Source organism: Dipodomys ordii, unplaced genomic scaffold (genome assembly GCF_000151885.1).
Source record: "Dipodomys ordii isolate 6190 unplaced genomic scaffold, Dord_2.0 Scaffold9, whole genome shotgun sequence".
NCBI lineage: Eukaryota > Metazoa > Chordata > Mammalia > Rodentia > Heteromyidae > Dipodomys > Dipodomys ordii.
Genome location: NW_012267225.1, coordinates 24,091,448 through 24,113,999, shown reverse-complemented (window position 1 = coordinate 24,113,999; position 22,552 = coordinate 24,091,448).

Genomic DNA, 22,552 nt, shown 5'->3' with positions numbered 1-22,552 from the left:
TATAGGTATAAAGAGGTAGTACTGCTATTAAGGAATTTAAGTCTCAGAGGTTTTGGATTGAGTAATAAATTTGTGGATTAAGTGTGTACACAATGTGGGATAGGGTCTACTAGTTAACTACAGTTTATCTGAGGATGTGCAGGACAAGAGTTAAGTCACATACAGAAGAACAAAAGAGAGGAAAAGGTGAAAAGGAAAAGAAAGGCAGAAAAAAAAGATCAGAAGTTCAGTAAAGCTAGACAAAAAACAAAAAGATAATTAAGAAAGAAAGAAAAAGAGAAAGAAGACAAGAAAAGAAAGGAAAACGCACATTCACGTATTCCTAAAATAAAAATTATAAGAGGGTAAAAAAAGTTACTGGAAAACAATTATTTTTTCTTAAAAAAGGTAAAATTAAAGATTAATAAAAGTTTTAGAAAAGGAAAAAAAATTTTCATATATATAAGTACCAAAAAAAATAAAAAAACAAAAGAAGAAGAAAAGAAAAAAAAAAGTTCTTTCATTTTTTTTTTAATTTTTTGGGAGGGGTGGGAAGAATCCTGTATCTCCCTTTTGTCTGTAACCAGCCACTTGTTGGAGTCTCTGGTCAGCTTGAGGTCCTGTGGCTTGATTGGTTTCTTAAGTCAGTTTGTTCGAACAGGCAGAAAAATGCTCTTTACCCAAGATTTTGAGATCCCCCTCCCAGGTTAGTTTAATGGGAGGGTGATCTGCTTTGAGAATCACAAAAGAGGGGTGATGAGGCTAGGTTCTGGTAGAGTTGAGGCCTTTCAACAAACAATAGGTTTTCCCTGGGGGTATTTTGTGAAAAACTCACAGAGCCCAGCCTGGAGCCATTCTCAGGGTTTCTGTTTTTCAATTGATTGTGGAGGCTGCTAGAGGGAGGGGCAGCCTCTGGCTCTGTTACCCAGTGAGGAAAGCCACTCCAATGGCTGGTGCCTGAGCTGGGTGACTTTTCCCTGGATGGAGCTGAGTCTGGCAGGTCACTTCGCCATTAAGTTCTTGTGACCTGCTAAATGACTCATTTTATTCCAAGGCCTGATTTGGAGCTAGCAGCTCCTCCAAGCTTTGTCAGTATCCAAGATGGAGATCACTGGTGCTGGAGGGGGAGCGGTGGCCTTCCCTCCTCTGCTCCCTGAGAAGGAGTGAGGACGTTGGGCTTCTACTCACGCAGAGTCTTGGATCCTGGGTCGTCTCTGGTCTGCAAACTGCAGGATGAAGATGTCCGCTCCTTGTCTGTTCTTGTTGGTGTTGAGTAGAATCCTCTCGCCTGCTGCGTCTGGCTCCTTCGTCCCGGACTCTCTGTGTGAGCGCTCAGGTATGACCGCGGCTGCGGTCGCTGCTGCGACCCTGCTGCCACCGCTGCAGCTGCTGGCAAGCGCTCAGATGTGTCTCCTTGTCTTGGCTTCCCCTCTCTTGTCTAACTCTCTGTCCTGTGATGGCACACTTGGTGTGTTTCTCTGGCTTAGGACTGTTCACTGGAACTCTAAAACTGCTTTCTATGCGACAGCTTGTTCAGATTCCAGCTTCTCCTCCGCCATCTTCCCGGAACCCCTCTGCTGCTGGAAATTGAACCCAGGGCCTCACACATGCTAAAACCATGCTTTGCCCCTGAGCTCCCTGCTCAATTCAATCATGTTTTATTCATGAATGGGAAAAATCACACACTATAAGAAGCTAGTTCTCTCAATGTTAATCTTATTAACAAAATACACATAATAATTCTAGAAATAAGATAATGACTAGAAATAAGAAAATGACTATGACAATCTTTGTGAAACATTAAAGTAGATAATATACAGAAACTGAATTGACTCTGTGACAACATAGCCTGAAGGTAATTGTCTGAAAACCCTGGCAAGAGGTCCCAGAAGACATCAAATATGCTCAGGCCCTGAACTTGGACTTCTAACTTCAAAAACTATGAAAAAAAACACCTGTTTTGAAGCAATCTGGGCTGTGGTTTGTTGTAGTTGCTCTAACAGACTAATATACAACCATTTGCATAAAGATAACATATATTTATGTACATATGTGTTTGCTTAAATGTATAAAGAACTTGATTGCACAATAGATGAACTGAGTGTTTTCTCTGGAGACAACAATCATGTTATTGAGGAAAAGATGAGATCGATTTCTGGAAGGAGTAATACTTGGAAGCAAAAGGAAAGTTTGAGTAGCAGCCTCTATTTATCAGCATGTCACCTACAGGGATGTCATCTAACTATACTGCACTTCTGCTAGAGATCGAGGGTCCCATGTGACTATCAATGATCTCCCAGTATCTACAATGAATATACAATATTCTATTGTTTGAGAAGGTTTTGTCTTTTCAGTACAAAAGGGACAACTAAACAATTACAAATATGAGAACATTTGATATCTAACCAAAGGATGAATACTGTGTCATATGGCTAAAGTTCATATTAAAGCCATATGATGGCTTCAGTTTTGCCTGAGCAATGGGGAAAAGTATGCTGTCATCCTGCTGACTATGAGCAGATGGCATAAAGTTAGCAAACAAGAGAGAGAAAATAGGAATCTCCTATTTTATTTCTGTCTTCCCTGTCAAAGAAAATGATCTTTAGGCTGGAAAGAGAGACAAACACATTGGATATGGGGAATTGAAACAAAAAGATAAGTGCAAAGATTGCAAGAGAGCACCCAGCTACTCAAAATGAATCCAATTTTGTAGACCCAGATGAATCATTCTTAAGGTAGAGAAAACTTGCAGCTGAGAGCCCTTGGCCAACATCCGTAATCATTAAGAAGATGTTAGAGAAAAATGAATGTTATCCTGCTTTCCAAATGTTTTCAAGGGTTTCTCCTACAGTCAATAGCAAGGTTCCTTTTTTTTAACTTTTATTCTTTTATTTCTGAGACTTTTAATGTTATAAAATTAAGTCAAGGCTTTGGATCAAATGGCTAATCAGTTGAGATGGGAACTTGTGGCAAGTAAATTAGTGATGAGTAAGAGCTGGGTTAGGACACAGGAAACAGATCAAGGCAGAAGAGTGGCAGAGTTTTGTCTTCTCCTTTCCTTCTTGCAGTTTACACTGTGCCATATCTCTATTGTGGCCTTGTGATTCTGTGAGGGAAGTTTATACACATTTTCATACATTGACATCTTCCCAGGTTAATGGTAGTGCCTAATTTTAGATTCTGATACTTTAATATTCTATTTTGAACTTTATTATTAGTTGACACATAATAAGTGTATACATTTACATGGTACAATATGATGTTTCCATATGTACATATAGTACATGTAGTGATCAAGTCAAATATTTAGTATATTAATCCAGTCAAACATTTATCTGGCCTTTGTGATAAGAACATTCAAAATTCTCCCTTCTCAAAAAACAAATTATTTAAATAGGGATACAGGTGGACCCATTGCAACAATGAGATGTACAAGATGTTATGTCGAAAATGAACTTTAAAATTTTGGCGCGGGGCTGGGGTGGGGGAGGGGGAAGGAACGGAGATGGGAAGCAATGGTAAGGGGAAACAAAGGAGGAGGCAACAATGCTTGATAAGAAATGTACTCATTACTTTGCCCATGTAATTATAACCCATATCTATGTTATTTTCACAATAAAAAAGGAAAATATGTGACTGATATAAAAATCAATACATTAGAATAAATAAAATGTAAAACCTTAAACAATAAAAAATTCTCCTTTTTCATTATTTTAAAATGTACACCTCAGAATTTTTAAATTAACATCTTACTGTGCAAAAAAATAATCGCTATAGTTTTGTTCCTGCACATAAAAGCTAGAAGGTATTATCAGCTATGGACAAAGTAGAGTTTATGTGATATTTGACATTTCTAATGGTGGATATGTGGTCAATGGAGAAAAGGGTGACAATTTGGATTTGTTCTATTGTGTTACCAAAGGGCACTCATTAGCTAATGATTATTAACTAGTAGGCAGCCTTTATTTACTCACTGTGAACTCTTTGTATTGGCCTCTTATTTGAAATTGCAAGGTCATAGATACACTCTGAAAGCTTATGAATCAGATAGTGTTGAATGAGCACCATGTTGGGCTTTTGTTAAGAATAAGAGTAGACAGGGAGCTCTTTCCTTGTGAGTTTAGCATTTTCAACTAGCCAGAGGCAGGATATATAGGTGTCTGCTCCAACACTTCCCCATAGGTTGAGGTTTAGTGTAAGTGTCAGCATGACTATGAATTTATCCTAAAGCTGTCTTTGCACAGCAGAAGACTGATTTACTTAAGTATATGTTTATTTGGTGTGAGGGACACTTTGGCAGATTATGGAAACATAAACTAGTATGAAGCTCCTCTTTCATGGACAGGAAAGCACAAGGAACACAGACTTATCCTTTAGAATATAATACCTGAATTATGAAAATAAGTTTAGAGCCCTAAAAGGGAAACTAACAATGATTACAAGTGTCAGGAACAATATCTGCCAAGTTCTAGAAGCAAGATCATGGTTTCTAAGATCCAGTTATGTCCTCCGGCTAGATCTAGCGTAGACTGAAACTGATGAGAGAGTATATGATAAACTTTCAGGGAAGGCCCATAAGGAGACTTGTAATGCAAAGGTACAGTCTGTACCTCATCCTTTGAATAATGGAAGCAAATATAGATTTTTAGTGCTAGAGTGTAAAATAATCAGTTTCTGTTTTTAGCAAGGCTTCTTAGACTGGAGAACAGATGGGAGGAGCCCCCATGTGGAGGCAGGAAGCCCACTTAGAAAACTGTCACAGTGATTGGAGAGATTGGCTGCTTTCTGAGAGGGAATGCAAGAGGAGTGGGATATATGAGGTAGTTACAAGGAAGCTTGGTAGAAATTAGGGATATATTGCATGGGAAGAATGAAGAAAAAAAACATGTGAAAAAATCTAGATTTCCACATGGGACCCAATTTGGTAATTATGGAAGGCTTGGGATACTAGAGATATTGCAGGTTTAGAGTAGGGGGTAGATGAGGAATTCAGGGTAGTAGTTATGGTCAAGAGATAGACTACAAAGAAATTTATATATACCAAACAAAAGTAGATCTTCATTTTGTGTGTTGAATTTTAAGAACCAGATGGATGTGATGCTACCAAATGAACACATGTAAGGCAATGCTTATGAAACCTGAATCCCTTTTCTATATATTTATATATAACATATTCTTAATATTTTACATTAAGAAATATATAGGTAAGAGAACAGAACCATCTAGAGTGCTTATGTGGATTGAGAATAGAAGAAGGGGGAATAAGCGCAATGGACAGTCATGACTTTACAAGATGACAAAGAAGAATCAAAACCAGTAAAAGGGGGAAATAAACAGAAGAGTGTATCATAGATACGAAGTGAAAAACATGCCTTAAATGAGTGCATCTTGTTTATAAAGTAATCTGTGAGAGGGATGGCTAACAGGCTGAATGAACCAGAAGTTCTGTACTAATTGTACTATTCTATAATTTTAAATTTTTTACAAAAATTAAACAATAAACAGGAAAAATGTTGAGAAAATACAAATCCTATCAATCATTTAAAGTTAAGGATTTGTAGAAATTGTATAACTTAACCTTAGACTATTTCAAACATGAAGTTATATAATTGTCATTGAAATGCTAAAGAGAATGACAGATGGACAGGTAGATGATAGTAGACTATTGGTAAATAGGTAACTGATATATTGGTAAATAGGTAACTGATATATCAAATTTAACTACTTAGATAATATGAACGAAGATGAAAGTTGCTAAAACAACTGCTAATAAGACCAAAAAGTAAATACTAAACATATCTTGTTATTACCAGAACATAGAATGGTGCTAAATAAAGAAATATTTTAAAATAAAAACTAACTACTTTGAGAATTATATTTCAATGTTCTACTTTCCTGAGACTCAATACTTTAAATTGAAATTATGAGAAATTAGCTTTGCACAGTGGCAGTATTGTAGCCAATGAGGTTTATGTGAGGTGCGATTATTGCTGATTATTGCTAAATGAAAAATAAAATATAATTCTTTTAATTCATAAAGAAAAGGGAAAGTTGGGGCTGGGAAGGTTGCTCAGTGGTAGAGCGCTTGCCTTGCATGCATGAGGCCCTGAGTTTGATTCCTCAGCACCACATAAGCAAAAAGAGAAAAGCCGGAAGTGGCGCTGTGGCTCAAGTGGTGGAGCGCTAGCCTTGAGATGAAGAGCTGAGGGACAGTGCCCAGGCCCAGAGTTCAGGCCCCACAACCGGAACCCTCCCCCCCGCAAAAAGGGAAAGTTTCCATAAAGCCAAGTCCAACATTTTATCATAAATGATAACAAAATCATGAACTTTTTTCTCACGTTTCAATTTTATAACACCATTGAGACAGAAGAGCTTCAAGAAATAAACTTTTAATCAGTAGATAGAATTTGTACACTGGGATTTGTCTCATTTGTGTGGAATTATTCATACATAGTGGTAGACAAAATACTATCCCTCTTCAGTGGCTGGAACAAGGATGGCTTTATCTATTCTGGAACTTGAACATCTACCTACAAGACTTTATTCTAGCCAGACTCATAGAACCTATGACTTTGCCAGGACACTGAAGGAAGGATGCCAAAGATAAGTGTTTCAATATAACATAAAAAGAAAAGCCTGTATGTTTTCCACAGCCTTGCACAAATCGAATACAGAATGACTCACTCCTCTTAAGCAGGATAAGCTCTAGAACTTAGTCCATTTTCCTCTACTTCAAGCTTTAGTGCTCACATCAGCCAAATCAAGCAAAGAGCTTACTTTGGAATAGAGTCTACAGCAGAAAGGAAAGTTAACCACAAAAGGCCATTTGTGAAGACATTATCAAAAAAAGCAGCTGGTAGCTAGATATTTTATAATTTGGAACAAAATGGATTCATAGGAGCCATGGTCTTTTAAACATATTTTTAAACTTTAATATGAAAATAAGTATTCTATCTCATACCAAAAAATAAAGTGTGTAAAAGACATTTTTAAGTAGACTCATTTATATGTAAACAAGATGTTAAATATAAATATCACTAACCATAATTAACATCCTGATCATCAAAACATTACGGAGCTATTGTATATTCCAAAGCACTGGCTGATGCTGGGGTTCTCATACCTGTAATTCTGGCTTCTCAGGAGGCTTAGATCATGGTTCAAAGTCGGTATGGGCAGGAAATTCTGCAAGACATTTATCTTTAATTAACCACCACAAAGCTAGAAGTGGAGATATGACCCAAGTTGTAGAGTGCTTGTCTTCATTAAAAAAAAAAAAGAAAAGAAAAAAGGAAAAAAACCTAAACGACAGCCCTCAGAACCAGCACATACACACACAAAACATAAACAAATTGTAAATAAATAAATAAAAAAGGAAAAGACTGGCTAATCCTGACCCACAGACCATGGTTTCTTACACAATCCATGCTCTAAGCATCCCAGGCCCCACAGACCCATGGAGGTGCTAGTGCTAAGACATGCAATGCTTTCTTTGACATCAGAAAGAAAAAAGAGTGCTTAAAAAAGATAGGATGCAATGCCCATTTTCTGATGGAAGCATAGAATTCCATTGTGTATATTTACCACGTTTTCTTGATTCTTTCATCCACTGAGGGAAATCTGGATTGATTCCATATCTTGGCAATGAAAATGGCTGTGCTAGTGGCTTTAGTGTAGTCTGGTTTGTCAACAATTGGATAGATGCTCAGAAGTGGGATTGCTGGGTCATAGAGGAGCTCTATGTTTAGTCTTTTGAGGAATGTCTATACTGCTTTCCAATGTGTTTAACAGGTATACACTAACAGTGTAGTAATGTCCCCTCTCTGGCCACATTCCACTAGCGTCTGTTATTATTAATTGCCTTGATAATGGCTGTTTTAACTGGAGTGTGGTGGTATCGCAATGTTGCTTTGGTTTGCATTTCTTTTATGGCCAGTGATGTGGAACATCTCTTCATGTGCCTATTGGCCATTCTTATTTCTTATTTGGCAAAGTCTCTCTTTAAATCTTTAGCCCATTCATCGATTGGGTTGTTGAGGTTTTGAGGGTTGATTTTGAGAGGTTTAAATTTTGGAGCTCTGAGTACATTTTAGATATGAGGCCCTTGTCTGATGCATAGCGGGCAAAACTATTCCCCCATTCTGTGGGCCTTCTATATCCTTTGTTATCTATACCTGTATCTATATCTATATCTTTGGTGTGCAGAAGCTCTTCAGTTTGATGCAATCCCATTTATCGAGTCTTTCTTTCATTTGTTGTGATTCTAGATCTTTATTTAGGAAATTTTGACCTGTGCATTTCCCCATTCATAAGGAAATGGAAAGACTTGAAAAAAATTATAGGAAATGCAGTATGCCAGACCTAAAGAGAGAAAGGCTGCAGGTTTTCCCTCATTTGTAATAACTAGATTTACCTAAAAATCTATGAGTAAATTCAATGGATAGTAAAAGACAAATAATTACACCTGGATATGATTAATTAAACAGCAGTCTAAACATTCAAACAGTGGGAAGAAGGGAAGATATTCTTAGGAGAGGATCACAAGGGCTCAATAGTTGTGTGCAAAAAATGCTTATTGAAATGAATTTCAAGAAATGGAAAGAATATTTTTTATTGTACTGTTTGTGGTTCTTTTTCTTCTTTCTTTTTTCTTTAGTTTATTCTGTTCCGTCTCAGGTTTTTTATTTCTGTACCTTATGTCTTGTGTATAAGTTTATCTGGTTTGGAGAGGGGAAGGGGAAACAGAAACAGTGGGAAAAAGGGTGAACCAATTCAACAGTGAAACCCACTGGACACTATATTAGAAACGAACTATACAACTCTGGGTGGAGGAGGGCAGGAAGGGAAAAAAGTGAGAGAGAATAAGTGAAGGGTAACACTGTTCAAAAGGAAATGTACTTATTACCTGATTACCTGACTCATATAACTGTAACTGTTCTGTACATGACCTTTACAATAACATTTTTAAAATATATGAATTAATTTAAAAACTCATAGGAGGATATCACGAAGATAGAGAAGCCAGGTTTATAGAGCTTCCATTGGCCAAATCCAAGACAATTTGAGCACTACAACAATCTAACGGTTCATGTCAATAACAATGAGATATTTAGTAAATAGGCAGATAGATGATAGACAGATAGATAGATTACATGTTTAACATGAAGGAAACAATGAAGTTGGAAAAATCATAATTTTGTAACCATATTAGAAAAATTGGATCAAGCAAGATTTATCAATATGTAAAAAATGTAGGAGAAAATTTACATGAAAAATTTACATGATTATAAATACTGTACACAGAGTTTGCTGACTGGTGAAAATACAGTGTAGAAATTAAACAACATATTTGACTGGATGGCCAAATTTAACAACCGAAAGAGGAGCAAATAGACATTCCAAATGGGATAAGCTTAGAAGGATACTGTATTACTTAGGTATATTTTCTTCTCCCAGACAAAATCAAATTGAGAAAATGTTTTCATTACAAAGGACAGATGAGCCAAGCACTGATGGCTCATGCTTGTAATCCTAGCTACTCAGGAATCTGAAATATGAGGATCATGATTCAAAGCCAACCAGGTAGGAAAACCTGTGAGACTCTTTTCTCCAATAAGCCACCAGAAAACAGGAAGTGGCACCATGGATCCAAGTGGTAGAGCAATAACATTGAGCAGAAAAACTCAAGAACAACACCCAAGCCCTCAGTTCAAGCCCCACAACTGAAAAAATAAAAGGAGAGTTAATATTCTTCAAAAATGCCAATGTCAAAATAAATAAAAGAGGGAAAGGAATTTAAGAGAAAATATTTAGAGGGAGAATTTATTAAAGCATATTGTGCACCTATAGGAATATTAAAAGGTAATTTCCTTGCATAATGAATGAATGCTAATATAAATAATAGAAATGTTTGTGATTACAAAGAAGTACAAAACAGTAACTGAATACTGTAATCCTAATGTTGATTCTATAAAGAAGGAAAATGCATCCCATTATTATATTATTGAATCAACAGATAAACTACAATACAAAGAGTAGATTATAGCAACATAAATTGATAATTTTGCTATGATTATATGACAGAATAGTCCTATTCTTAGAAAATATGCATTGAAGTCTTTAAGGCTAAAGAGCTTGGTACTACTTTCACATACTTCAGGAAACAAAATACAGGCACAAATACATAATAAGACAAAAGAGTAAATTATTAACAATACTTTATGTAAGTCACATTTTGATAAAATTATTTGTACCATTCATAGCAGCATAATGTGTTTGGGGAGAGGGATTTGTTTTTGTGCATGGCAGTACTGGGACCTGGTGCTCTTATTGTCTTTTTTGCCGAAGGCTGGCATTCTACCACTTGAGCCACATCTCTATTTTCGGCTTTTTACTAGTTAATTTGAGATAACTATCTCAGATATTCCTGCCAGGCTAATTCTGAACCTCATGATCCTCAGTTAACAGCCTCCTGAATAGCTAGCGTTACAGTCATGACCCATGAGTACCCAGCTAATTTCTGCCTTTTGAACTATTGTTTTTAGCAAAATTTCTGTATGTATAAAACTACTGTAAACAATAAGGGTTTTATTAAAGGCCTATCCTATGTTTCAAGGTAAAATATAGTATATACAATTGCACTACCCTTGCATATAAACTACAGTTGGTTCTGGGAAATCCAAAATGTATACAACAGAAAAAAACCAAAAAACATAAAATGACTAAATAATTTTAATAAAATATTTAGCTTGCATTTTGCCTGTTTGAATGCAAATTGCTTTTAATACTCTAAGACCTCAAAATAAAATACATATGATGCTAGCTTAAATTACAGCCTTTCCACTAACTAGTTTTCAGGTAGTTTGATGAATCCTGAAGTTAGAAGTACCTTACAAAATAAATCTCCGAAAATGCCTGCCTTTGCAATGATGGACTCAAGTGTTTCTAATGTGTAACTGATTTTTAACAATTTACCTGAAAGCAGAAATGTGAAAATTTTCAAAACTGTTTTGTCATTGGGGATGGCAGAAATAAACTCATATGTTAAGCTGCAAGGATGAACTTCAACATTCACACTGCAGCAATACTTTATTTCTGAAGAATTTCATGTTACTATGGAAACAGGAAATAGGAGTTGTACATATGAATGACAACAATAGTGAATTCATAGCTTATTATGTACAGTGAGCACACATATGTATATATCCTAATATATACACTTATATATGTATACACACATATACACAAATGGAATTGTGCATTACCTACTATAACATGGACACTGAGTGTGTATGAGAGAGAGAGAAACAAAAAGAAAACAGCCTTCTATATGTCACCTTTATGACAATAAAAAAATAAAATTTTTCAAAAAAGAAAAGAAATTGAGGTTAATCATTCAGACAGCAGTGCTTTGTCAACTTATTTAATGAGAACATTGCATCAATGAAGCCCTATTCTCCATCACAGTTTCTCATCAGCAACTGTTTTGAAGATTGAGACTTAGTTTTGTTGTTTGCAATTATGGAAAAATTATACTAAAAAGTTAATTACTCTCTCCCTCTCTCTCTGTCTCTCTCTGTCTCTGTCTCTGTCTCTCTGTCTCTCTCTCTCACTCTCTCTCTTACACACACACACACACACACACACACACACACACACACACACACCAGGAAATGGTTGCTAGACTTAACCTTTCTGAGAAGACTTTTTTTCCTTTGAAGAGATCTTTAAGATATATGAGAAAAAAATTAACTTGTATGTGAAATTTCTCTTATGTTTAGCTCTACTCACTTCCTCTATATATTTAAAATCAAATTGGGCAAGGTGGCTCCTACCTATAATCTCAGCTACTCTGGAAGCTGAGATAGAAGGATGCTAGTCTAAAGCTAGCCCTAGCAAAAGGAATGTGGTACTCTTTTCAAAAAACAAATTAGCAAGCACAGAATATAGCACAAGTGACAGACTTCTTGCTGACAAGGACCAACTCAAGACTCTGAGTTCAACCCCAGTGCTGAAAATAAAATCAATAATCTCCACACATACAACTTCCTTTATTACACACATGCATGCACACACAAAGTATATATACTCTAGAGCCTTATCTATATTGAAACATATAACTGCAAGTAAATATTATATATATATATATATAACATGCTATAGCAAATAAAAGAAAAATACATTAAATATATTCATATGTATTTCTTTTGTGTGTATGTGTATGTTGGTCCTAGGTTTTGAACTTGGGATCTGAATGCTTTCCCTGAGTTTTTTCAGTCAAGGATAGCACTCTACCACTTGAACCATAGTTATTATTTTTAATTTTTGGTGTTTAATTGGAAATATGAGTCTCATGGCCTTTCCTTTGTTGGCTGGCTTTGAACCACAATCTTCCTGAGTAGATAGGATTATAGGTGTGAGCCACCAGCACCCGGCTAATATATAATTCCTGAAAAACAAACATAACTTAATAAAGAAGATACTATTATTATCTCTGTTGGTACAGATTCTGGAGCACACAGAGAGATGACACACTTTCCCAAAATTTCCAGTGTAACTTCTTCAGTGAAGGAAATTACCTGGTTGTAAAGCATAGTTCTCAATTTCTGATCTGTCACTCAAACCTGGCACCTGTGTAATTTTTGTTTGCTTTTACATAGTTAAAAGGATTCAAACCTAGCCCTGGCATCTGGCTTTTTAATGATTACTGAGTTCTTTTTAAGTATTTAAAATACAAAATATTTTTAAGACTACAACAATGATTAACTCAATATGATTCCAATGAGCTATAATTTAGAGAAGGGGATAAAAGCACAATATAGCCTTAAAATATGAAAAGGAAAAAGAAGTAAAGAAAAAAGAAATTCCTGTGGAATAATGTTAGGAAAGTAAAAGAAACACAGTCTGCTTCTCATCCATATGTCTTTCTTGCCTGACTTAGGGTTTTCTCTCCACCATTGGTGGAGTTATCTTTCTGGATGATGTCCACATCTCAAGGAAAATGTCTGATCTTCCAGCTTATGCTGACCTAATGCCTTGATGCCAAATGACTATTGTATCCTTTCCCACCTCTGTTGCTCATTCCTAATCCTAAACAATGTCATTATTATTAACATGTTCATTTTCAAAGTTTTGATTTGAGCATCGTATTTCTGTGTTTTCTGCTTATTCTGTGTCCTATCAGAACTTTTTCCATCTCTGAAATAGGTCTCACTTTCTTTCTCTTTCATCTCAAATTCCACTTTCTTACTGTGAATTGACTCCTCAATTTCCCTTCAATTCCTATGGACTTCTCTTCTTCTAAAAGATACTAGAGAAACATACACAATGATGCTGCCTAATTTCATTTACTTTCTCCTAAGACAAGTGAATCATTAGTAATCCCCTGTATCCATTCTCAACCCAACTGACTTGCCTATTTGCTGATTCTATCTTAATATTTCCTTGCCCTCCACACTCCCAGCATCCTATTTTCTTTACTTGTTACCTTCTGTTGTCATCAAGAATATATGCAATTAGAAAAGGCTTAAATGATACCACATTTGCCAATGTTTCTACACTAGCCTTCTGATGGATGTTAATGGATATTTTGATCATGATCGCACCTGACCTGACACAAGCTTTGTGCTTGTGTATAGGCCCCTTCCAACCTTCTTGAGGGCTATGCTCTACCATTATGCTTCCTTCCTCCTTTCCTAACGGATGAGTTCTCGCTTCTGCTACCTCACCATTTCTATATTACATCTGCAGTGCATTCCCACACACTTCTGCATGAGTGCCTTACTACTGAATCATTTTCACCTATGCTATTAAAATAGCAGAACAAACTAAACTCACAAACTAAACTCTGCTTCCATTCTGAGGAAGACTAATAGACTCTAATAGACTCTGTTTTATATTTCTGTTGTATTCCCATCTCTCTTCACACTTTTCCCTCAATTATTCTATTTCTTTGTTTTGTTTTGTTTTCCCTTTGTTGTATTGTAGGCAGCAACCATTGCTACAGCAATGGTTAGTTAAACTCTTGTATTTCCAAATGCCATTTTATCAATCTTTATTTCTCTCTTAATTTACTGACATTTGATAATGTTTACTGTTCCTTTATTTCCTGGTGCTTTATTCACTTAGTTTTCAGAACATTGTATCTCCTGGTATTCTGTTTACTCCAATGGCCTTATCTCCTTAGTCTATTTTTCAGGCTTCTCCTCCTCTCTATAATTTCTAAATTTTTGAGTGCTGAGTGCTCAGGTTCACAGATGTTTCCTCATGCACAAGAAAGTTTCTATGCCTCTATCAGAAAGAATGACATTGCCCCAGTTGTTAGGAAATGGAAAGGCTTGGAAAAAATTATATTAAGTGAAGTAAGCCAGGCCCAAAAAAACATAGGTCCCATGGTTTCCCTTATTTGCAATATCTAGCATATGTCTGAGTCAAGCAGAAAAGGTTAGATAAGTTGATGTTAGGGAAATGATCCCTAAGATATGTATTCAAATTTTTTTTCTTTCACACGATTGTTTCTAACACATTTATAAGATTATTTCTTTGTTGCTTTGTATGTCCCTCCCCCACGGTATAACCTCTGTTTCACTGTATTTGATGTTGTTATAATTTGTGGAGGGGAAGGGAAAAACAAATTGTTTAAATAGGAATACAGGTGGAACCATTGCAATAATGAGATGTACAAGTCGTTATGTCGAAAATGAACTTTACAACTTTGGTGGGGGGGTGTGGGAAGGGGAGCGGGGAAGACTGGGTGGGGGGGCAGGGAAAGGATGGGAAGGGATGGGAAGGGGAAACAAAGGAGGAGGCTACAATGCTTGATAAGAAATGTACTCAAGCCGGGCGCTGGTGGCTCACGCCTGTAATCCTAGCTACTCAGGAGGCTGAGATCTGAGGATCGCGGTTCAAAGCCAACCCGGGCAGGAGAGACTGTGAGACTCCTATCTTCAATAAACCACCAGAAAACCGGAAGTGGCGCTGTAGCTCAAGTGGTAGAACGCTCGCCTTGAGCTGAAGAGTTGAGGGACAGCGCCCAGGCCCAGAGTTCAAGCCCCACGACCGACAAAAAAAAAGAAAGAAATGTACTCATTATCTTGTCCATGTAATTGTAACCCCTCTGCACAGTATTTTCACAATAAAAAAAAGTAAAAACAAAAAGAAACTTTCTATGATCAGGCCTTTAACAGCTTATGGTCTTCCATTAATACTCACTCCTGAGCTAAGCGTTTTTATTTTATCCTTAGGTCTAATTATGTTTCTCATAAATCTCATGCTTACAAAATAAACATTTTGACTTATACCTTCTTCAAATTTCTTTTACTCCATTATTTTCTTGCTCAGAAAACATTAACAACATTAATATCGTTGCAGAGGGCAAAATTTCCTAATCCTATCCACCCAACTTCACTGCCATTTTATATTTCTACAGTGACCACCATAGTGTAAGCTACCACCCTCTCTCAGTTTGGCTTCTTTAGTGATCTCCAAGCTGGTCTCCCTACTCTTGGCCATACTGGCTACCAATAGGCTGCACCACAGCCAGATTAATTTTCTGAATACAATTAAGCTTTCATAGGTGTCCAGCAGCATTCCATTAAAAGAAGAAGAAAACAGAAAATCCTCATGAGAACTTGCCAAGTTCCCCACCATCTCTCCCCTTTTTCCTCTCTGACATTTCCTCACATGTTTGCCATTGATCACTGTGGCAGTCTCACTTACTTTCTTAGCCTTTTCCTTCCTGTGTTTTCTGTCTAAAAGACATCTTAGCCCTCATTCCACTTAGTCTCACTAAATCACTGACTGCTCACAGTCCATTTTTGCTCACTCCAATCTAAAATAAGCCTTTTTCCATAATCTTAAGCCTCAATCTTACTTTTTTCAACTTTCCTTAACAAATGTCATGTATTGACATTGTATTATAAGTATGTAGGTTCACTGTGTACCTCCCATACTCAGTGGTATAATGCTGAGGACAGCAAATCTGATCTTACTGCTCACTGTTCTCAGCACACACACACACACACACACACACACACACACTTCCTATATTGATGAATAATTGAACTATTATTTTGTTCTAGAAAGTGATTTTTTAGTAATAGAAAATATGATATAATACCTCGAGTGGAGATATAATGAATGGATGTAACTATTGTGTTTATTACATCATTACCAAAAACATTTAGATTCCCTATTATATATAATAAATGAACTATTTAGATAACAGAAATATGGCAGGGTAGAAAATGTTCACTCACTTTGTAGCAAATGGCTAAAGATTTTTAAAGTTATCATCACTGTTCTTTATCTGAGGGGATTTCAGAGAAATTATAAAGCTATTATTTACAAGTAGCTTTTCCAACTCTCTATATATAATTGACATTATTCTCAGAGATTAGCATAAATGATCACATTTATTCATTAAGAGTCACTTTTAAGATAGAAGGAATTTTTTTCTGCTTTAAATGTAAGTTTATTTATGGGTAAATGTGAATCAAGTACAAAGGTTTTCTTTCAATCCCCCATTTAAATCCAACTAATTGAAGCCCATAAACAGTAGCTATCTTGCTAAAATCCTTCATATCTGGTAAGGAATGGACCAGTTACATAGTCAGAGTCATAGTACATAGTCAGAGCTCATCATATTATAGAACCTCTTCCATCCTGAAATTCCTTTCACCATTTAACATAAAAAAGTTCTACCACAGGGGCTGGGAAGGTAGCTCAGTGGTAGAGCACTTGCCTTGCATGCTTGAGGCCCTGGGCTCAATTCCTCAACACCACATAAGCAAAAAGAGAAAAGCCGGAAGTGGCGCTGTGGCTCAAGTGGTAGAGCGCTAGCTTTGAGCTGAAGAACTGAGGGACAGCGTCCAGGCCCAGAGTTCAGGCCCCACAACCAGAACCCCCCCCAAAAAAAAAGTTCTACCACAATGGAATAGCATAACAGCAGCAGCAAAACTTGAACAAAGATCAAGTGAATGCTACAGCCTTAAACTCAAAGCATCAATTTTTAGTCAGTGATATGACTTCGCCCTTGAAATAATTGTAGTAGCATCGAAAAATACTTAATGACTTAACCAAAGATGTAGAAGACCTTTATTTTGAAAACTTAAAAACATCTGATAAAAGAAATTAGAGCAAATTTAAGGAAATGGAAAATCCTCCCATGTTTCTGGATGGGGAGAACTAACATGGTGAAAATGACAATACTGCCCAGAGTAGTTTACAAATTCAATGCAATACCCATCAAAATCCCAACAACTTTCTTCAAAAGAAATAGAGAAAGCAATCCTAAAATTCATATGGAATAATGAAAGAACCAGAATAGCAAAAACAATCCTTAGCAGGAAGAACAGTGCTGGAGGAATATCAATACCAGACTTCAACTTAATGTAAAAGCCATAGTAATAAAATCAGATTGGTACTGCCACAAAAATAGGCCTGAGGAACAATGGAAAAGAAGACTCAGAAATAAGCCCACAAACAAATAGCCACTTAATATTTGGTAAGGAAGCCAAAACACAACTTAGAAGAAAGACAGCCTCTTCAACAAAAGGTGCTGGCAAAATTGGCTATCCATATGCAGAAAAAACTGCAGCTAGATACTCATATATCACCCTGCACCAGAATCAATTCTAAATGGATCAAAGACATCAATGTAAAGCCAGCCACCATGAACATATTGCAGGAATTGGCATGGGAAACACTAGGCCTTTTAGACACAGGTCCAAATTTCCTAAGTAGACATCCATAATCAGAACAAATCAAAGAAATACTGGATAAATAGAATTAAAAAGCTTCTGCACAGCAAGGGACATAGCTAACAAAATATAGAGAGGAAGCCCACAAAATGGGAGAAGATTTTTTATAGCTTTGTATTAGACAAGAGCTTCATATCCAATATGTACTTAGAGCTCCAAAAATTAAGTCCCCCAGAATAAACCCCCCAAAACTCAACAACCCAATCAATATATAGGCTAAAGACTTAAAGAGAGATTTCATAAGGAAGAGGAATGGCCAATAAACACATGAAGAAGTGCTTAATATCACTGGTCATAAGAGAAATGTAAATCAAATAGCTTTGTGATTCTTCCTCACAGTTAGAATAGCCATTATCAACAAAACTAACAATTCTAATGCTGTCAAGGATGTGGCCAAAAGGAAACTGCATTATACTGTTGGTGGGAATGTAAGCCTACCACACTGGAAAGCAACATGAAGGTTCTTTAAAAGACTAAAGCTACAGCTACCCAATATCCTAATAATCCCACTCCTGAGAATTTATCTGATAGAACAAAACAAGGCTACACTAAAGTGATCAGCACAACCATGTTCACTGAAGCATTATTTACCATAGCCAAGATATAGAATCAATCTAGATGTCCCTCAATTGATGAATGCATAAAAATATAGTATACTTACACAATGGAATTCTATTCATCCATCAGAAAGAATGATATTGTATCATTTGTAAGGAAATGATAGACTTGGAAAAAATTAGCTAAATAAGCCTGAGCCAAATAAACATAGGTTACATGGTTTTCCTCATTTGTGGTAGCTACAATGTGTCTATTACTCTACAAGTAAACACACTGAGAGATTTTACACACACACACACACACACACACACACACACACACACAGAGGAATATGATAAACAGTATAGGTTTCTAGACATTCATTGAAGCCAAAGGAGGATATGAATGGGGTGGATGACAAAGGCTCAATAGCTACATGCGTATGACCATATAACATAGTATTTGATGAAATGAACTCCAAGAAAAAGAAACAAGAAAAGATAGACTTTTTCTTTTGCTGAAATTTTTGTTTTCTTTTCCTGTTGTCTTGCTTGTCAGATTGTTTTTATTTGGGAGGGAAGTGGGGCACAGAAAAGGTAGAACAAAGCATGAACAAATACCACAGTGGTACTCACTAGACACTATGTGGAAAATGAACTGTACATCTTGTGGGGGAGCATAGAAGAGAAAAACTAGGAGAGAGCAAGGGAAGGGGAGACATAGTTCAAAAGAATCTCTAAAATAATAATTAAAAAAATAAATTTGACTTGACACAGAATCTGGACCATACAGGCATTGTAAATGCCTATTTGCAATATAGTATTTGAACCATTTGCCTAATACTTATGCAACAACAAGATTGAGATCAGAAAAGGAGATAAAGGAAGCCTTTTGACCTTCAAGCCCAGCCTAGAAGTTACTTATTTTCAAATGGACATAAATGAAATAGAAAAAAATCCTGTAAATCTCAGTAGCTTGTAAATATGTACATGGATTGTTATGCTTACAAGGCTGCTGCTACCCTTATGTTCCTGACCTCAGGCTTGTGTGGCTGGGTAGGTTTCTGGCCTAGATTCAAATGTAGTCCCCATATCATCATTCCTGGACTCAGCCTGAGGGTGCAGTTCTTATAGGATATGTTACTTTTGTATTGGGTTACAGGAACACCAGACCATAAGGGGGGAATTGTGATGCCCTTGGAAGCCTTGGTCTAGAACTGCCTGGCACCGTCCCACTTCTTTCCAAATTGTGCTGCTAACACAAATCACTCAGACAATCACATGGCAGGAGGCATTACAAAGTTATATGGAAAATAGGGAAGGAGTGATGCATTGAGAATATAACCTAATCTACCTCACCAATACATTTTAAGGTTTGTGAAGTCATTGGAAAAAGTAATCACAAAATAGAATGTGGTGGGCTACAAGGAGAGTCCAGAATCAAAGAGATGGATAGGTCCTTTTGTAACAACGGTTGTGATAGCAGCCTTGACTAATAAGAAGGAAGGAAGGAAGGAAGGAAGGAAGGAAGGAAGGAAGGAAGGAAGGAAGGAAGGAAGGAAGGAAGGAAGGGAGGAAGGAAGGAAAAAGGAGAATGAAAGAGAAAAGCAGAAAGAAAGAGAAAAGAGTAGAGAAAAATATAGCGCAGTACTAAAGAAGAGCCAACCGGACTGTGTAATAGCCTTCAAGTGAGAAAAAAAAAAGAAAGAAATTCAGAAGACACCAAGGATCCACTGACAGAACCAGAAGAGGGCAAATAAATATGAAGTGAACACATTGTAAGTTTTTATGTCATTTTAGAAATAAACACCTATAGGCATCACAGAGAAAAACCTAGGTTTTCATGGCATGCCTGGCACCTTGTATATGATCATGATGATTATGTAAATTCAATATCGTCTCCAGAAACTGTGAGTACCAAGTAAGTGTTGCATGGTCCATATCCTATATATTTTGAGAGCTCTCATGTACACACCTTTTACCTTCACAGTTAACTGCTCTATCTTTTATTTCCCATCTACAGTACTTCCTTACTCACTCTGTGTCTTTCATTACAAAGAATGTTAGTATTTACTTTTCATCTTCTGCCATAGAAGCAGCCAAAAGAGAAAACAACTGTAATAGATACTGAGGGAATCAAATACAAGATTCACTACATTTAAGAGGAACCAATGCATTTTATTCCTTAGAATATATTTCTCTTAAGTTATTATAATTATTTTGATTTTTAATCTTTTGACTAAGCAATCTAAAGAAATGCTTGGTATAGAAAAAAAATCCAGAGAACGAAAGTCATATATTCAATACTTAAAATTTAAAAAAATCTCCCATCCCCAGAGGTAGCATTGTAAGTAATGCACATAATTTTAAAAGATTTTAAAGACAGAAAGAAACACTTGCTTAGATGGTTCCCAATCACCAGGAGAAATAGGATAGTGGATAAATAAGATGAGAAAGCAACAAGAAAGCTAGGTTTATTTTTAGTGTCTCTTTTCTACTGAAGGAAATGAGGACTTTTTTTTTTATAACAAAGGCCATTTTATCAGAGATTGGATTGTGTCCTTTCCAAAGTTATAGAATCACTTGAGAAAATAAAATCTTGAAAGTTACCAAGACAGTATAACATTCAGTGAATATTTCTAAACTATAATATGAAAAAAGTAAAGATACATATATTAAAGTTTCTTTGAAGAATGCTCTGAGGAAAAACAATTTAAGTTACCATTACACATAGCATGAGTATGCTGAGCTTCAAATATCACCTTAAAGCTATCTTGAAAATTGAGCACAGAATATATACATTTTCAAAATGTGTTAGCATAATTCTGGAATAAATTTAGATTTAAATTATAAAAACAGTTTTAGTCTGAGTGCTTAAACTAGTCAAAAGAAAAATTATTTACTGTAATTAACATTTGTTTTTCTTAATTAATTTTTAATATCTTCCAAGACATATTTATTAGTGAATATTTTATAGTTTTTTTCCTGAGCCTATCTTGTATTTTCAAGTGATAGAGGAGAGGAAACTATTTGACATATACTGCACAAACAGGAGTGTCGGGCATGATTTTGAATGCCTATAATCACAGCACTCAAGAGGCTAAAGTGGAAGGAGTTTGAGTTCAAGGCCAACCTGGACTACATAGCAAGATCTTTAAGGGAGGAGCGAGGAAGATGAAGGAGAAAGAGAGTGAAGGAAAGATGGAAAGAAATAGAAGAAAAGAAGGTTACTTTGCTAAGTTTTAGTATGTTTCTTCACCCTAAGGCTACTTCCTGTTTTGGGTAATAGAAATACAAGTAAATGCCTTCCTAAGAACCTATTTAAGTACAATTAAGTAGACATATTTAAACTAATGGTAATAAACAACATGCATAATTTTCCAATGAATATGGTACTAATGAGGTTGGATTTCCTGCTTAGGAAAAATTTTGTAAGATACATAGGACTCAGCAATCAAGTGTCAGCTAAAAGACTTTGAGGATGAGATTTTGTCACCCAAACACTAAAACTGAAGAATCTCTTTTTGTTATCTTGATGCATGCTTGATCACACAAGGATCTCTGGTCACAGGGATGTTCCCATTGCTGCCCCAGGGTTCGGTGATTTCATGAGTCTTGCAATGTTTTCCTGGTTATTTATTGCTTGTCCAAACTGCTGCTACTTGGAGATGAAGTGATTTCTTTGAATTTCAGTACTTAGTCTATATCTAATAATTGTAAAATGAATGATAAAAACCATGAGCAATTCTGATCCACAGCCAAATCCACCATTTAGGATATTTTCTCAGATATTTTTTTTTTTTTTTGGGTCCGGCCGTGGGGCCTGAACTCTGGGCCTGGGCGCTGTCCCTCAGTTCTTCAGCTCAAGGCTAGTGCTCTACCACTTGAGCCACAGCGCCACTTCCGGCTTTTTTCTTTTTGCTTATGTGGTGCTGAGGAATCGAACCCAGGGCCTCGAGCATGCAAGGCAAGCGCTCTACCACTGAGCCACCTTCCCAGCCCTTCTCAGATATTTTTAATGGGAATTCTTGAACTTCATTTGGGATACTGCTATGTTGTACCAGTTCATACTTTGGATAGTAAGATTAAGATTTGTTAGGTATGACCATAATAGTCTTAGTGTTTGAATATATTTCTTTTTTTTATTTATTTTTTATTTGTGAACATACTGTACAGAGGGGTTACAATTACATGGGCGGGATAATGCGTACATTTCTTACCAAGCATTGCAGCCTCCTCCTTTGGTTTACCCTTCACATCCCTTCCCAGCCTCCCCCC